The 18,149-nt window shown below is 39.2% G+C and overlaps 1 protein-coding gene across 1 annotated transcript in view; it reads left to right on the top strand.

Annotated features, from left to right (window-relative positions):
- PCGF3 (polycomb group ring finger 3) overlaps positions 1–18,149 on the top strand; it is a 299,567-nt gene that overhangs the window by 124,605 nt on the left and 156,813 nt on the right. The gene's annotated exons all lie outside the window — the stretch shown is intronic.

Below are 18,149 nucleotides of genomic sequence, written 5' to 3'. Positions count from 1 at the left end.
CGGGAGCGGCGCTGATAGATGCTCTAGCAGCCCCTTGGGTTTTCAACATGGCTTATGTGTTTCCACCGTTTCCGCTGCTGTCTCGGCTGATTGCCAAGATCAAACAGGAGAGAGCATCGGTGATTCTGATAGCGCCTGCGTGGCCACGCAGGACCTGGTATGCAGACCTAGTGGACATGTCGTCCTGTCCACCATGGTCTCTGCCCCGAGGCAGGACCTTCTAATACAAGATCCTTTCAACCATCCAAATCTAATTTCTCTGAGGCCGACTGCATGGAGATTGAACGCTTGATCCTATCAAAGCGTGGCTTCTCAGAGTCAGTTATTGATACCTTAATACAGACACGGAAGCCTGTTACCAGAAAAATCTACCATAAGATATGGCGTACATACTTATATTGGTGCGAATCCAAGAGTTACTCATGGAGTAAGGTTAGGATTCCTAGGATATTGTCCTTTCTACAAGAGGGTTTGGAAAAGGCCTTATCTGCTAGTTCGTTAAAGGGACAGATTTCTGCTCTGTCTATTCTTTTGCACAAGCGTCTGGCAGAAGTTCCAGACGTCCAGGCATTTTGTCAGGCTTTGGCTAGGATTAAGCCTGTGTTTAAAACTGTTGCTCCTCCGTGGAGCTTAAACTTGGTTCTTAAAGTTCTCCAAGGAGTTCCGTTTGAACCCCTTCATTCCATTGATATTAAGCTTTTATCTTGGAAAGTTCTGTTTTTGATGGCTATTTCCTCGGCTCGAAGAGTCTCTGAGTTATCCGCCTTACATTGTGATTCTCCTTATCTGATTTTCCATTCAGACAAGGTAGTGCTGCGTACTAAACCTGGGTTTTTACCTAAGGTAGTTTCTAACAGGAATATCAATCAAGAGATTGTTGTTCCATCATTGTGCCCTAATCCTTCTTCAAAGAAGGAACGTCTTTTGCATAATCTGGACGTAGTCCGTGCCCTGAAGTTCTATTTACAGGCAACTAAAGATTTTCGTCAAACTTCTTCCCTGTTTGTCGTTTACTCTGGTCAGAGGAGAGGTCAAAAAGCTTCGGCAACCTCTCTCTCCTTTTGGCTTCGTAGCATAATACGTTTAGCCTATGAGACTGCTGGACAGCAGCCCCCTGAAAGGATTACAGCTCATTCTACTAGAGCTGTGGCTTCCACCTGGGCCTTTAAAAATGAGGCCTCTGTTGAACAGATTTGCAAGGCTGCGACTTGGTCTTCACTTCACACCTTTTCAAAATTTTACAAATTTTACAGTTTTGCTTCTTCGGAGGCTGTTTTCGGGAGAAAGGTTCTACAGGCAGTGGTTCATTCTGTTTAAGTTCCTGCCTTGTCCCTCCCGTCATCCGTGTACTTTAGCTTTGGTATTGGTATCCCACAAGTAATGGATGATCCGTGGACTGGATACACTTAACAAGAGAAAACATAATTTATGCTTACCTGATAAATTTATTTCTCTTGTAGTGTATCCAGTCCACGGCCCGCCCTGTCTTTTTAAGGCAGATCTAAATTTTAATTAAAAACTCCAGTCACCACTTCACCCTATGGTTTCTCCTTTCTTGTTTTGTTTCGGTCGAATGACTGGATATGACATGTAGGGGAGGAGCTATATAGCAGCTCTGCTGTGGGTGATCCTCTTGCAACTTCCTGTTGGGAAGGGAATATATCCCACAAGTAATGGATGATCCGTGGACTGGATACACTACAAGAGAAATAAATTTATCAGGTAAGCATAAATTATGTTTTTTTAAAATCATTGCCCAGAAAATTATTTAGTTTTGTTTTGGGTGTAACCATATTAATTTAAATTGTAGCACTTAAAGGGATTTCTTTCATGTAATTGGCAAGAGTCCATGAGCTAGTGACGTATGAGATATACAATCCTACCAGGAGGGGCAAAGTTTCCCAAGCCTCAAAATGCCTATAAATACACCCCTCACCACACCCACAATTCAGTTTTACAAACTTTGCTTCCTATGGAGGTGGTGAAGTAAGTTTGTGCTTAGATTTCTACGTTGATATGCGCTTCTCAGCATTTTGAAGCCCAATTCCTCTCAGAGTACAGTGAATGTCGGAGGGATGTGAAGGGAGTATCCCCTATTGAATGCAATGGTTTACCTCACTGGAGATCTATTTCATAGGTTCTCTCTTATCGGTCGTAGAGATTCATCTCCTACCTCCCTTATTCAGATTGACGATATACTCTCATATTCCATTACCTCTACTGATAACTGTTTCAGTACTGATTTGGCTATCTGCTATATGTGGATCGCTGTCTTTCGGTAAGTATGTTTTCGTTACTTAAGACACTCTCAGCTATGGTTTGGCACTTTATGCATTAATATAAAGTTCTAAATATATGTATTGTACTTATATTTGCCATGAGTCAGGTTTATGTATATTTCCTTTTGCAGGCTATCAGTTTCATATTTGGGAGAAAAACATATTTAGAGAAATATTTTTCTTACCTGGGGTTTAGTCTTTTTTCAATTGACTGCTTTTTCATTAAATTTTGCGGGCCAATCTAGGCTCGCAAGGGCGCAAAATGCCAAAGTTTATTGCGTCATTCTTGGCGCGCAAATTTTTTTGCCGCAAAGGTACGTCGATGACGCAAAATCATAATTTCCGGCGTCTTAGTTGACGGCGAGTTCCTTGCACAAGGTTGCGTCTACAATGGCACAAGTGTGTCATTTCCTGATGTTGTTAGCGCCAAAAATATTTCAGTTTGCGTTGTGCGTCATACTTGGCGCCAAATAATTTCATTATTTAAAACCCCATTCCTATATGCCTCTTGCCTTTATCTATATCAGAGGGCTATGCTGTTTGCATTTTTTTCCTATTCCTGAAACTGCCATATAAGGAAATTGATAATTTTGCTTTATATGTTGTTTTTTCTCTTACATTTGCAAGATGTCTCAATCTGATCCTGTCTCAGAAACCACTGTTGGAACCCTGCTGCCTGATAACAGTTCTACCAAAGCTAAGTGCATTTGTTGTAAATTTGTGGAGATTATATCTCCAGCTGTTGTATGTAATAGTTGTCATGATAAGCTTTTTAATGCAGAGAATGTGTCCATCAGTAATAGTACAATGCTTGTTGTTCCTTCAACATCTAATGTACATGATATACCTGTGAATATAAAAGATTGTATTGCTGATGTGGTTCAGAAGGCTTTGTCTGCCATGCCGCCTTCTAATAAATGTAAAAGGTCTTTTAAAACTTCTCATAAGGTTGATGAAATTTCAAATGACCAACAACATACTGAATTATCCTCCTCTGATGAGGATCTATCTGATTCAGAAGATCCTTCCTCAGATATTGACACTGACAAATCTACTTATTTATTTAAAATGGAGTATATTTGTCCTTTGTTAAAAGAGGTGTTGATTACATTGGATGTTGAGGAAACTAGTCCTTTTGATATTAAAACTAGTAAACATTTAAATTCTGTTTATAAACCTCCTGTGGTTACTCAAGAGGGTTTTCCAGTTCCTGATGCTATTTCTGATATTATTTCTAAGGAATGGAATGGGCCTGGTACTTCTTTTATTCCTTCTTCAAGGTTTAAAAAATCGTATCCTTTGCCAGCAGTTAGATTGGAGTTTTGGGAACAGATCCCCAAAGTTGATGGGGCTATTTCTATTCTTGCTAAACGTACTACTATTCCTATGGAAGATAGTACTTCTTTTAAAGATCCTTTAGATAGGAAACTTGAATCCTATCTAAGGAATGCTTATTTATATTCTGGCCATCTTTTTAGGCTTGCCATTTCTATGGCTGATGTTGCAGCTGCATCAACTTTTTGGTTGGAAAGTTTAGCGCAACAGGAAATGGATCCTGTCTAGCATTGTTCGTTTGCTTCAACATGCTAATAATGTTATCTGTGATGCCATTTTTGATATCGTCAAAATTGATGTTAAATCTATGTCTTTAGTTATTTTAGCTAGAAGAGCTTTGTGGCTTAAATATTGGAATGCTGACATGGTATCTAAGTTTAGATTACTATCTCTTTCTTTCCAAGGTAATAAGTTATTTGGTTCTCAGTTGGATTCGATTATTTCAACTGTCACTGGGGGGAAGGGAGTTTTTTTTGCCTTAGGATAATAGACCCAAGGGTAAATCTAAATCTTCTAACCGCTTTCGTTCCTTTCGACAAAGTAAGGAACAGAAACCTAATCCTTCCCCCAAAGAATCTGGTTCCAATTGGAAACCTTCAAGTTGGAGTAAATCCAAGCCGTTTAAGAAACCAAAGCCAGCCCCCAAGTCTGCATGAAGGAGCGGCCCTAATTCCAGCTCAGCTGGTGGGGGCAGATTAAGATTCTTCCAAAATATTTGGGCAGATTCTGTCCAAAATCAATGGATTCAGAGTATTGTCTCTCAAGGGTACCGAATAGGATTCACAGTAAGACCACCTGTGAGAAGATTTTTTTTCTCTCACGCATCCCAGCAAATCCAGTAAAGGCTCAGGCTTTTCTGAAGTGTGTTTCAGACCTGGAGCTTTCAGGGGTAATCATACCAGTTCCGTTTCAGGAACAGGGTCTGGGGTTTTATTCAAATCTATTCATTGTCTTAAAGAAAGAAAATTAATTCAGGCCGGTTCTGGATCTGAAAATTTTGAATCGTTATGTAAGAGTGCCAACTTTCAAAATGGTGACTATAAGGACTATTCTGCCTTTTGTTTAGAAAGGGCATTATATGTCCACAATAGACTTACAGGATGCATATCTTCATATTCTGATTCATCCAGACCACTATCAGTTTCTGAGATTCTCTTTTCTAGACAAGCATTACCAATTTGTCGCTCTTCCATTTTTGCCTAGCGACAGCTCCAAGAATCTTTTCAAAGGTTCTCGGTGCCCTACTCTCTGTAATCAGAGAACAGGGTATTGCAGTGTTTCCTTATTTGGACGATATCTTGGTACTAGCTCATTCTTTACATTCTGCAGAATCTCACACAAATCAAATAGTGTTGTTTCTTCAAAGACATGGTTGGAGGATCAATTTACCAAAAAGTTATTTGATTCCTCAGACAAGGGTCACCTTTTTAGGTTTCCAGATAGATTCAGTGTCCATGACTCTGTCTCTAACAGACAAGAGACGATTAAAATTGGTTTCAGCTTGTCGGAACCTTCAGTCTCAATCATTCCCTTCAGTAGCTATGTGCATGGAAGTTTTAGATCTCATGACTGCAGCATCGGACGCGATCCCCTTTGCTCATTGTCATGTGAGACCTCTCCAGCTTTGTATGCTGAACCAATGGTGCAGGGATTATACAAAGATATCACAATTAATATCCTTAAATCCCAATGTTCAACTCTCTCTGACTTGGTGGTTAGATCACCATCGTATAGTTCAAGGGGCCTCTTTTGTTCGTCCAACCTGGACCGTGATCACAACAGATGCAAGTCTTTCAGGTTTGGGAGCTGTCTGGGGATCTGTGACAGCACAAGGGGTTTGGAAATCTCAAGAGGCGAGGTTACCAATCAATATTTGGCCTCTGTTGAAGAGAGAACCGTTCATTTGTTTTCAGACAGACAATATCACAACTGTGGCATATGTCAAGCATCAGGGTGGGACTCACAGTCCCCAAGCTATGAAAGAAGTATCTTTGATACTTGCTTGGACGGAATCCAGCTCCTGTCTAATTTCTGCGGTTCATATCCCAGATATAGACAATTGGGAAGCGGATTACCTCAGCCGTCAGACTTTACATCCGGGGGAGTGGTCGCTCCATCCAGATGTGTTTTCTCAGATTGTTCAGATGTGGGGTCTTCCAGAAATAGATCTGATGGCTTCCCATCTAAACAAGAAACTACCCAGGTACCTGTCCAGGTCCAGGGATCCTCAGGCGGAAGCGGTGGATGCGTTAGCAGTTCCTTGGTGTTACTAACCTGCTTATATAATCCCGCCTCTGGTTCTTCTTCCAAGAGTGATTTCCAAGATCATCAGGGAACATTCGTTTGTGTTACTGGTAGCTCCAGCATGGCCTCCAAGGTTTTGGTATGCGCATCTTGTTCGGATGTCCAGTTGCCAACTTTGGCCACTTCCATTAAGGCCAGACCTTCTGTCTCAAGGTCCTTTTTTCCATCAGGATCTCAAATCATTAAATTTGAAGGTATGGAAATTGAACGCCTAGTGCTTAGTCATAAAGGTTTCTCTGACTCAGTGATTAATACTATGTTACAGGCTCGTAAATCAGTTTCTAGGAAGATTTATTATCGAGTTTGGAAGACTTATATTTCATGGTGTTCTTCTCATAAATTTTCCTGGCATTCTTTTAGAATTTTACAGTTTCTTCAGGATTGTTTGGATTAGGGTTTGTCTGCAAGTTCCTTGAAGGGACAAATCTCTGCTCTTTCTGTTTTATTTCACAGAAAGATTGCTAATCTTCCTGATATTCACTGTTTTGTACAGGCTTTGGTCCGTATCAAGCCTGTCATTAAATCAATTTCTCCTCCTTGGTGTCTTAATTTGGTTTTGAAGGCTTTACAGGCTCCTCCGTTTGAGCCTATGGCCCCTATTTAACAAAGGTCTTGCGGACCTGATCTGACAGTGCGGATCAGGTCCTTAAGACCTCGCTTAATGTGGAGAGCAATACGCTCTCCGTATTCAGCATTGCACCAGCAGCTCACAAGCTGCTGGTGCAACGCCGCCCCCTGCAGACTCGCGGCCAATGGGCTGCCAGCAGGGAGGTGTCAATCAACCCGATCGTACTCTATCGGGTTGAATTGTGGCGATTCCTGCTCTGAGCAGGCGGGCAGGGTTATGGATCAGCGGTCTTTGTGACCACTGCTTCATAACTGCTGTTTCTGGCGAGTCTGAAGACTCGCCAGAAACACGGGCCGTCAAGCTCCTTTCAGAGCTTGATAGATAGGCCCCTATGCATTCTTTGGGCATTAAACTACTTTCTTGGAAAGTGTTGTTCCTTTTGGCCATCTCTTCTGCTAGAAGAGTTTCTGAATTATCTGCTCTTTCTTGTGAATCTCCTTTTCTGATTTTCCATCAGGATAAGGCTGTTTTGCAGACTTAAAGGGACACTGAACACAAATTGTTTCTATCGTGATTCAGATAGAGCATGCAATTTTAAAGGGACATTAAACACTAAATACATGCTAGATAGAATGATGCATTCAAAGAAAAGATTAGTCCATGACTAACATGTAGATGTATTTTTTAAAGTTTCATTAGTTGTTTAAAAAGTGACAAAATAAGTGTAAAGTTTTAGTGTCTATAAAACACTGGGAGCTGCCATGTTGTAACTTGTGTTACCTTCTCTGCTGTGGCCAATTAGGGCCAGTTATAAATAGGTCACTAGAGTGTGCAGCCAATGGCTGTGCTGGATTTAACAGTGTTCTGCACTTCCATTTCTAACAGGAACGGAAAAGCTAACAATTTCAGAATGGAATACCAGGCAAAGAGGAGAAAATAAATAATGAAAGTATATTGCAGGGTTGTTTTATATATACAATTTATCATTTTATATTACCATCTCAAAGTGTTTAATGTCCCTTTAAGCAACTTTCTAATTTACTCCTATTATCAAATTCTTTTCATTCTCTTGGTATCTTTATTTGAAATGCAAGAATATAAGTTTAGATGCCGGCCCATTTTTGGTGAACACACTGTGTTGTTCTTGCTGATTGGTGGGTAAATTCACCTACCAATAAACAAGTCCTTTCCATGGTCCTGAACCAAAAAATAGCTTAGATGCCTTTTTCAAATAAAGAAAGCAAGAGAACTAAGAAAAATTGTTAATAGGAGTAAATTAGAAAGTTGTTTAAAATTGCATGCTCTATCTGAATCACAAAAGAAAAAATTTGGGTTCAGTGTCCCTTTAATTTTTTAAACAAAGGTTGTGAATTCTAACAACATTAATAGAAAAATTGTTGTCCCTTCTTTGTGTCCTAATCCTAAGAATTCTTTTTGGAGAGATCCTTACATTCTTTGGATGTGGCAAGAGCTTTGAAATATTATGTCGAAGCTACTAAAGATTTCAGGAAGACTTCTAGTCTATTTGTTATCTTTTCTGGTTCTAGGAAAGGTCAGAAGGCTTCTGCCATTTCCTTGGCATCTTGGTTAAAGCTTTTGATTCATCAGGCTTATTTGGAGTCAGGTCAGGCCCCGCCTCAGAGAATTACAGCTCATTCTACTAGATCAGTCTCCACTTTGTGGGCTTTTAAGAATGAAGCTTCAGTTGATCAGATTTGCAAAGCAGCAACTTGGTCTTCTTTGCATACATTTACTAAATTCTACCGTTTTGATTTATTTGCTTCTTCAGAAGCAGTTTTTGTTAGAAAAGTTTTTCAGGCAGCTGTTTCAGTTTGATTCCTCTGCTTATGTTTGAGTTTTTTCTTTTCATTATGAGAATAAACTTATATTTTGGGTTGTGGATTTATTTTTTCAGCGGAATATGGCTGTTATGATTTTATCCCTCCCTCTCTAGTGACTCTTCTGTGGAGCTCCACATCTTGGGTATTACTACCCCATACATCACTAGCTCATGGACTCTTGCCAATTACATGAAAGAAAACGTAATTTATGTAAGAACTTACCTGATAAATTCATTTCTTTCATATTGGGAAGAGTCCACGAGACCCACACTTTTTATGGTGGTTATGATTTTTTGTATAAAGCACAATTATTGTTGATGCTTTTTACTCCTTACTTTATCACCCCACTACTTGGCTATTCGTTAAACTGAATTGTGGGTGTGGTGAGGGGTGTATTTATAGGCATTTTGAGGTTTGGGAAACTTTGCCTCTCCTGGTAGGATTGTATATCCCATACGTCACTAGCTCATGGACTCTTGCTAATATGAAAGAAATTAATTTATCAGGTAAGTTCTTACACAAATTATTTTATTATAGTGCAAAAATGTCACAATCTATATCAGTCGGCTCTTGCTGCTGATTGGCTAGTGAAAATGTTTCTGCAGATGATTTTGAGATTAAATTAAATTTTTAAATTAGGCAGTTACATTAAAGCACCAATTTCATTGTTTTGTTTACCTGGGTAATAAAGCAAGTATATTGCAACAGTTTAAAATGCCATTGCAAATTAGGTGCAGAGGGAAAAAAAAGAAATGTTAAGTTTGTAAAATGTCTCTAGAATACATTTGTTTCCTTTGCTCTTGGTCTAACATCACATAATTATAAGGTAACAAATTTTGTAATAAAAAGGTGCATTTCTCATAAGATTATCTTACATTCATGAGTCACAGCTTTGCAGACCGGGAAAAGCTAGGGGACGAGGTTGAAAAAAAATCCATGAGACGGACATGAATTAATGTACTGTCGATTTGCAGCAATGCTTTATATTTGACTGCTCTCTTAAAATAGCGCTTTGTTCTGGCAGTACCGTGTTAAGGAAAATTTACACAGTGCAGCCAGTGCACAGTGCTGTTAAACCCTTTCAGAGCCGTCGCAGAGTTTCCCACTCAGGTGCTAACAACGGCTCAGAGCCGTCGCTAGCACTCTCCCAGCTTGAGGGAGATCTGGGGGCTCCCACCCGCTCCTACCCAGGCAATTGGGCCTGTATAGTGACAGGCATCGCCGGGGCTTCACGTTATGTGCGTTGATGTCGCATGCAATGACGTGATGATGTCACTGCGCAACTTTATTTAAAAATGTCGATGTTAAGTATAGGAAAAGGGGGGCATGCTGCTTAGCCGCCTGTATCTCAGGCATCTAAGCAGTTAAAGACCCCCAAGACCCACCGTTTGAAAGGTAATCGCCTAACAGTGAAAGTATTGGGGGATATGAAAAGAAAAAAAAAATTTCAAAAAAATTTCAAAAAATAAAAAACCCCTTAAAACAGCTAAGCACCCAGGTGGGAAAGTGCTTAGCACTCAAAGGGTTAACGATAATGGTCTGTTGTGGAGCAACACTGCAAAGTAAAAGCTCTAACAGTTCCTGCATGATAGATAGACATGCTGCATTTTCTGTGATGATCTCAGCATGTTCTGCCTTGAGGTTTTTCAACTACTATCTGCAGATATTTCTAAATTTAATAGTGAATCTTACCTAAAGAATGTCCTGCTTCCTGCCCTCCCCGCAAATCATCTTTTCTTTCCGTTGGCCAATGAAAATCCATGCAGCATTGATGTCAATGGTAGCGCACTCCTGACTCTCTGCAAAGCAAGAGGACTTGTTTGTATTGCACAGTTTGTCTCCCCGTTGAGTGCACGTGTTACATGAGTTGTACAGAGCAGGTGGGGCTGATCTATGCTACACTACAGAAAGTAGGAGGGGGAAGGCAGCAGTCAAAGACAGTAAGAGAAATAAATGTGAATGTAAATATGGCTTCTTTTTATTGTTGTTGTTACTATTATTTATTTATTTTAAATTACAAAAAATTGTGCTTTTGCTAATAATGGAATATAAATGACCTAACTATTTTTATAAGCCTTTCTTTACTATCGCTTTTAACTATGCTTTTAACCGCTTTGAGGGTTTCTATTTATATAGACATAATCAGGAAGAATGTCAGGTTTAATCTATAGGATCCCAATATTACGGCATAGAAGCTAAAGGGTCATGGAACAAAACTGATTTAACAACAAATAATTAGAAGACACTGTGAATACATTTTCAGCAATGAAATCACAAACTTAAAATCTCACATTGGATATTTCTAGTGCATCCTGTGTGTTTTATTAAATCTTATTTTTGTCTCATATTGTCAAATATGAAATATGATTACTGTCAAAAAAGCAAGCACCTGTGATTATTCATCATTGTACATAAATAGTGACATACAAATACAAATCTAAATGTTCAAATACAATGTTGTTTATGGAATTACACTTTTGTCAAAGCCACTTTTGGTTTAGATGATATGTAATGTAATGTTTGCCTCTTCTGCCACCTTGTGGCACATACTGCTAATTACATTTTATATTTTCAACTTAGTATTTACACAAACACATATACCCGAAGCAAACGATGTATGAATGCTTTAACGTTTATACTCTTTAATTAAAATGATTGTAAATCAACAGATAATTTTAAAACAAATGTTATCAAATGATATTTAGATCTATTTAGAGAAAAAGAACAATACTCTTGTTCTAGGCCTATGATCCAAGCTTTTTCCTACCTTATCCCTGAAAATAGAAATATTTCTATTAAGGGGGAAGCAAAGTACGTGATATGTTCTACATTTTCATATTAAAAAGAAATGTTTCAAAACAATTTGTACACTGGTATTGTATATGATACTTCATATTTTATAAAATTACTACTTTACACAGTTTATCCATAAATTTCTTATCACCATTATTTGTTTTCTATAGCGCTGTAACGTAAGCCACTAATGTCTCCAGTCATCTTACTCAAAGATCTTAGATAACTTGATTATATATCTTTAAATGCAGACTAACTTTGTGCAATTATTTGGTAAGCTGCAGCTGTTAAAGATTTGAATATATTTTCATGGAGCAGAATTTTAGCTGAAGTCTACATCCAGGTAGCTAAAGGATTTTCAGATAAAGTCATAAATTACTGATGATACCAAATCTGATATAAAGAATATTTCAAAATTTATACTCTTCTAGATTTGCCTATCAAAAATGTGATCCAAATAAAATGTACTCATTGCAATCATGTTGAGACTTACATACTCAATAAGCTGATTAACTCCCACATTGTTTTGTCAATGGAATGTGGTGTTTGATTTCTATATTACCTCATCAAAATTAAAATGCACGTCCGTATATTTCAAACTTGAATCCATTTTTTTTTCTTAGAATGCATGTATTAGTAAAAATGCTCTCGTCTAGTGAGAGCTAACATAACTATGTAACTTTTCCAGCAATACAATAGTTTGTTTATGTCAGCATGATATTACTTGTACTCTAGATCAAGGCTTGACAAACCCAAACGCCTGGGAGTCAGTGACACCTTAAAATTAGGGCTCCCACTTTTACATATTTATTTATGGATAAGCTATACTATATATTTATTGTTTTTTTATTATGGCATAGAAAGATGGATAGATATAGATTGATAGATCTCTATCTATCTATCTATCTATCTATCTATCTATCTATCTATCTATCTATCTATCTATCTGTGTGTTATAGGGGTGGCAAAATGTTTCTGGCTCCTAAATTTTGAGCAATATTTTTGAACCCTTCTCTAGGAGACCCTACATCAGAGTTTGACAAAGAATAGGACTCCTTAGATTGTTCTACATTAATAAAAACTATCATAGCGTGGCCTTCATCTTGTGGGTGGTTTATGCCCGTTATTAATTTGTAAAGCCCTGTTGTAGATGGCTTTGGAGTAAATCAAACCTTAAGTAAAGAATTAAAATTCCTTCACCAGTTTGCGTTCTTCATGTTAAAGAATAATTTATGTTAAAGGTTCAGGCTAAAGGCTCTTATTTGTTAGAACATGCAATTTGTTTGCAGACTTTTCTACAAAGAGGTAAAGCGCGTATCTGAAGTCCTGATAAAGATACTGTATTGCAGCTCCAGAGCAGAACGTGACAGTTGAGCCCATCAGAAGTATCATATTTAGCTGCAAATCAGACTTTGCTAAAGGGCTATGAGAGTCAAAATTTAAGCTTTCATGATTCAGCTAGAGCATGCAATTTTAAGCAACTTTTGATTTTACTCCTTTTATCAATTTTTCTTGGTATCTTAATTTAAAAAAACAGGAATGTAAGCGTACGAGTCAGCCCATCTATTGGTTTGTAGCCACCGATCAACAAGCCCTACCCAAGGTGCTGAACCCAAAAAAAAAAAAAGACAGCAAGAGAACAAAGAAGAATTCATAATATGAGTAAATAAGAAAGTTGCTTAAAATTGCATGCTTTATCTGAATCATGAAAGAAAAAAAGAAACACAAAAGGCTGCAAAGAAATTGCACATATATCAATATTAAAACATAGCAAAAAATTACAGTAATCTATACAAATACAACCGTTCAAAAACAAGGAGAGTGCAATCTTAGTGAAACAATTTATGAAAGTACATATATATACGTTGATTGGAGTAGCTGTGTTAGTCCAGAGATTTAGATATCAAAATAACAAGAGTATTGCATTGAGCAATGATACTTTTGTATTGGACTAACTATACATTTATAAGTTGACAAGCTTTCGGAAGAGTTCCTTCCTTTATCAAGTCTGAAGCAATACTGACCAATTCAATGGAATTTACAGATTGTATCTTAAAACACAGAATAGCTAAGAAGACAGAAAGTGCAGGGAAAGGAGGAGGTGTCGTAAAAATCATGAGGGGGGCTTAGGTAACAGGCAGACAGTGTCCAGTGTAGGAGAACAGACAGGGGAAATATATAGCTATACATAGAGCATATACTGACATAAAGTTATATATCAACATTGAATCAATATCTATAAAGATGTGAAATTGTATATACAGGGGGAATACAAAAGTTAAAAAAGACAAAAGTGTGGACATAGGCTTACCTGTGTACCTATGTATAAAGAATGTGGAATATACAATGTAATTGACTAAATGGAAGTACATTACAAAAAAATGTGATAATGTGTTAAGAATCCAGAGTCCACATTTAGTCCAGAATTAAACAAGTTGAAGTGCATTATCATTTTCATTTCAAAGGTTTTTCTTTCCATGGTGTTTTTGTAGTTGCCTCTGAGAATTTTGAGGTTTTGGATGGAGTGGTCAGGTTGGGTGAAATGGTGACCAACAGGGGTGCAGTATTTTGTTTCACAGTGGTTTTTGATTGAGTGTCTGTGTAAGTTCATCCGAAGGTGCAGTTTTTGGCTTGTTTCTCCAATATAGCATCCCACTTCACATGCAGTGCAATGTATCATTAAAGGGGCATATTCATGTATATCTGCAAATGTGTTATACATACTATCATGTATACCACATTTGCAGATATACATGAATATGCCCCTTTAATTGTATAGGATTTATTATTGTTATTTGCTGTGCTGCTTTCACAAACGTGTTGACACAGTTTGCAGAGAGCTTTATATCAGCACTTGGTTCCATTCTGAGTGTTCCATTAACTGTGCCCTCAATACTCCACGTGAACACTTACTACAATACAGGGAAAAGAAAAACATATCGCGTATCCCACTAGTAGTCAAATACAACCCTGCTGTGGAAGGGATACGAAAAATCATAAAAGACTTACAGCCACTACTCTTAGAGGATCCCACACTCAAAAAAATCTTTCCAAAACCCCCAATCCTGGCATACAGACAACCACCCAACCTAAAGCAGAAACTGGTACATAGGAAGCTACCCCTTGAGAAAAAGAACACTCAGAATCAATAAATTGTGAAAATATATTGCAACGTTTTATTACTATGCACAACTGAACCCTTTATATTAAAGGGACAGTAAACACCAGGATTTTTGTTGTTTTAAAAGGTAGATAATCCCTTTATTACCCATTCCTCAATTTTGCATAACCAACACAGTTGTATTAATATACTTTCTTCTGTTATGTGTGATCAGTCCACGGGTCATCATTACTTCTGGGATATAACTCCTCCCCAACAGGAAATGCAAGAGGATTCACCCAGCAGAGCTGCATATAGCTCCTCCCCTCTACGTCAGTCCCAGTCATTCTCTTGCACCCAACGACTAGATAGGATGTGTGAGAGGACTATGGTGATTATACTTAGTTTTTATGACTTCAATCAAAAGTTTGTTATTTTAAAATAGCACCGGAGCGTGTTATTACTTCTCTGGCAGAGTTTGAGGAAGAATCTGTCAGAGTTTTTTACTATGATTTTAACCGGAGTAGTTAAGATCATATTGCTGTTCTCGGCCATCTGAGGGAGGTAAAGGCTTCAGATCAGGGGACAGCGGGCAGAGGAATCTGCATTGAGGTATGTAGCAGTTTTTATTTTCTGAATGGAATTGATGAGAAAATCCTGCCATACCGTTAAAATGACATGTATGTATACACTTCAGTATTCTGGGGATGGTATTTCACCGGAACTACTCTGTTAAAGGTCACTAATCCTTTTTAATAACTATTTATCATGTTAAACGTTTTTGCTGGAATGTAGAATCGTTTACATTGCTGAGGTACTGTGTGAATAAATATTTGGGCATTATTTTCCACTTGGCAGTTTTTTTGCTTTATTTGTGACAGTTTCGTTTCTCTTCACTGCTGTGTGGGAGAGGGAGGGGCCGTTTTGGCGCTCTTTGCTACGCATCAAAAAATACCAGTCAGTTACTTTTATTTTTCCTGCATGATCCGGTTCATCTCTGATAGATCTCAGGGGTCTTCAAACTTCTTTGAAGGGAGGTAAATTCTCTCAGCAGAGCTGTGAGAATTCTTATAGTGACTGTGAATAAAAACGTTGCTTTGTATTTTTTATGTCAAATTTAATTATTGTTATTTTACTAATGGGAACAAACCTTTGCTAAAAGTTTTGTTGTTTTAAAGTTTGATGCTATAACTGTTTTTCAGTTCACTATTTCAACTGTCATTTAATCGTTAGTACCTCTTTGAGGCACAGTACGTTTTTTGCTAAAAAAGATTATAACCAAGTTGTAAGTTTTTTGCTAGTGTGTTAAACATGTCTGACTCAGAGGAAGATATCTGTGTCATTTGTTCCAATGCCAAGGTGGAGCCCAATAGAAATTTATGTACTAACTGTATTGATGCTACTTTAAATAAAAGTCAATCTGTACAATGTGAACAAATTTCACCAAACAGCGAGGGGAGAGTTATGCCGACTAACTCGCCTCACGCGGCAGTACCTGCATCTCCCGCCCGGGAGGTGCGTGATATTTTGGCGCCTAGTACATCTGGGCGGCCATTACAGATAACATTACAAGATATGGCTACTGTTATGACTGAAGTTTTGTCTAAATTACCAGAACTAAGAGGCAAGCGTGATCACTCTGGGGTGAGAACAGAGTGCGCTGACAATGCTAGGGCCATGTCTGATACTGCGTCACAGCTCGCAGAGCATGAGGACGGAGAGCTTCATTCTGTGGGTGACGGTTCTGATCCAAACAGATTGGACTCAGATATTTCAAATTTTAAATTTAAATTGGAGAACCTCCGTGTATTACTAGGGGAGGTCTTAGCAGCTCTCAACGATTGTAACACCGTTGCAATACCAGAGAAACTGTGTAGGTTGGATAAATACTTTGCGGTACCGGCGAGTACTGACGTTTTTCCTATACCTAAGAGACTAACTGAAATTGTTACTAAGGAGTGGGATAGACCCGGTGTGCCGTTCTCACCCCCTCCAATATTTAGAAAGATGTTTCCAATAGACGCCACCACTCGGGACTTATGGCAAACGGTCCCCAAGGTGGAGGGAGCAGTTTCTACTTTAGCTAAGCGTACCACTATCCCGGTGGAGGATAGCTGTGCTTTCTCAGATCCAATGGATAAAAAATTAGAGGGTTACCTTAAGAAAATGTTTGTTCAACAAGGTTTTATATTACAACCCCTTGCATGTATCGCGCCGATTACGGCTGCGGCAGCATTTTGGATTGAGTCGCTTGAAGAGAACCTTAGTTCATCTACGCTAGACGACATTACGGACAGGCTTAGAGTCCTTAAACTAGCTAATTCCTTCATTTCGGAGGCCGTAGTACATTTAACCAAACTTACGGCTAAGAACTCAGGATTCGCCATACAGGCACGTAGGGCGCTGTGGCTAAAATCCTGGTCAGCTGATGTTACTTCTAAGTCCAAATTACTTAATATACCTTTCAAGGGGCAGTCTTTATTTGGGCCCGGTTTGAAAGAGATTATCGCTGACATTACAGGAGGTAAGGGCCACGCCCTACCTCAAGACAAAGCCAAAGCTAAGGCTAGACAGTCTAATTTTCGTCCCTTTCGGAACTTTAAAACAGGAGCAGCATCAACCTCCACTGCACCAAAACAGGAAGGAGCTGTTGCTCGTTACAGGCAAGGCTGGAAGCCTAACCAGTCCTGGAACAAGAGCAAGCAGGCCAGGAAACCTGCTGCTGCCCCAAAGACAGCATGAACCGAGAGCCCCCGATCCGGGACCGGATCTAGTGGGGGGCAGACTCTCTCTCTTCGCCCAGGCCTGGGCAAGAGATGTTCAGGATCCCTGGGCTCTAGAGATCATATCGCAGGGATACCTTCTAGACTTCAAATTATCTCCCCCATCTGTCAAGGTTGTCAACAAACCAGATAAAGAAAGAAGCGTTTCTACGCTGCGTACAAGATCTGTTATTAATGGGAGTGATCCATCCGGTTCCGCGGTCGGAACAAGGACAAGGGTTCTACTCAAACCTGTTTGTGGTTCCCAAAAAAGAGGGAACTTTCAGGCCAATCTTAGATTTAAAGACTCTAAACAAATTCCTAAGAGTTCCATCGTTCAAAATGGAAACTATTCGGACAATCTTACCCATGATCCAAGAGGGTCAGTACATGACCACAGTGGATTTAAAGGATGCTTACCTTCACATACCGATCCACAAAGATCATCACCGGTATCTAAGGTTTGCCTTCTTAGACAGGCACTACCAGTTTGTAGCTCTTCCATTCGGATTGGCTACGGCTCCAAGAATCTTCACAAAGGTTCTGGGTGCCCTTCTAGCGGTACTAAGACCGCGAGGGATTTCGGTAGCTCCGTACCTAGACGACATTCTAATTCAAGCTTCAAGCTTTCAAACTGCCAAGTCTCATACAGAGTTAGTTCTGGCATTTCTAAGGTCGCATGGATGGAAAGTGAACGAAAAGAAGAGTTCTCTCTTTCCTCTCACAAGAGTTCCATTCTTGGGGACTCTTATAGATTCTGTAGAAATGAAGATTTACCTGACAGAAGACAGGTTAACAAAGCTTCAAAATGCATGCCGCGTCCTTCATTCCATTCAACACCCGTCAGTAGCTCAATGCATGGAGGTGATCGGCTTAATGGTAGCGGCAATGGACATAGTACCTTTTGCACGCCTACACCTCAGACCGCTGCAATTATGCATGCTAAGTCAGTGGAATGGGGATTACTCAGATTTGTCCCCTACTCTGAATCTGAATCAAGAGACCAGAAATTCTCTTCTATGGTGGCTTTATCGGCCACACCTGTCCAGGGGGATGCCATTCAGCAGGCCAGACTGGACAATTGTAACAACAGACGCCAGCCTACTAGGTTGGGGCGCTGTCTGGAATTCTCTGAAGGCTCAGGGACTATGGAATCAGGAGGAGAGT

This window comes from Bombina bombina, chromosome 2, assembly GCF_027579735.1.
Source record: "Bombina bombina isolate aBomBom1 chromosome 2, aBomBom1.pri, whole genome shotgun sequence".
NCBI lineage: Eukaryota > Metazoa > Chordata > Amphibia > Anura > Bombinatoridae > Bombina > Bombina bombina.
This window is presented reverse-complemented; position numbering and strand designations above follow the sequence as displayed.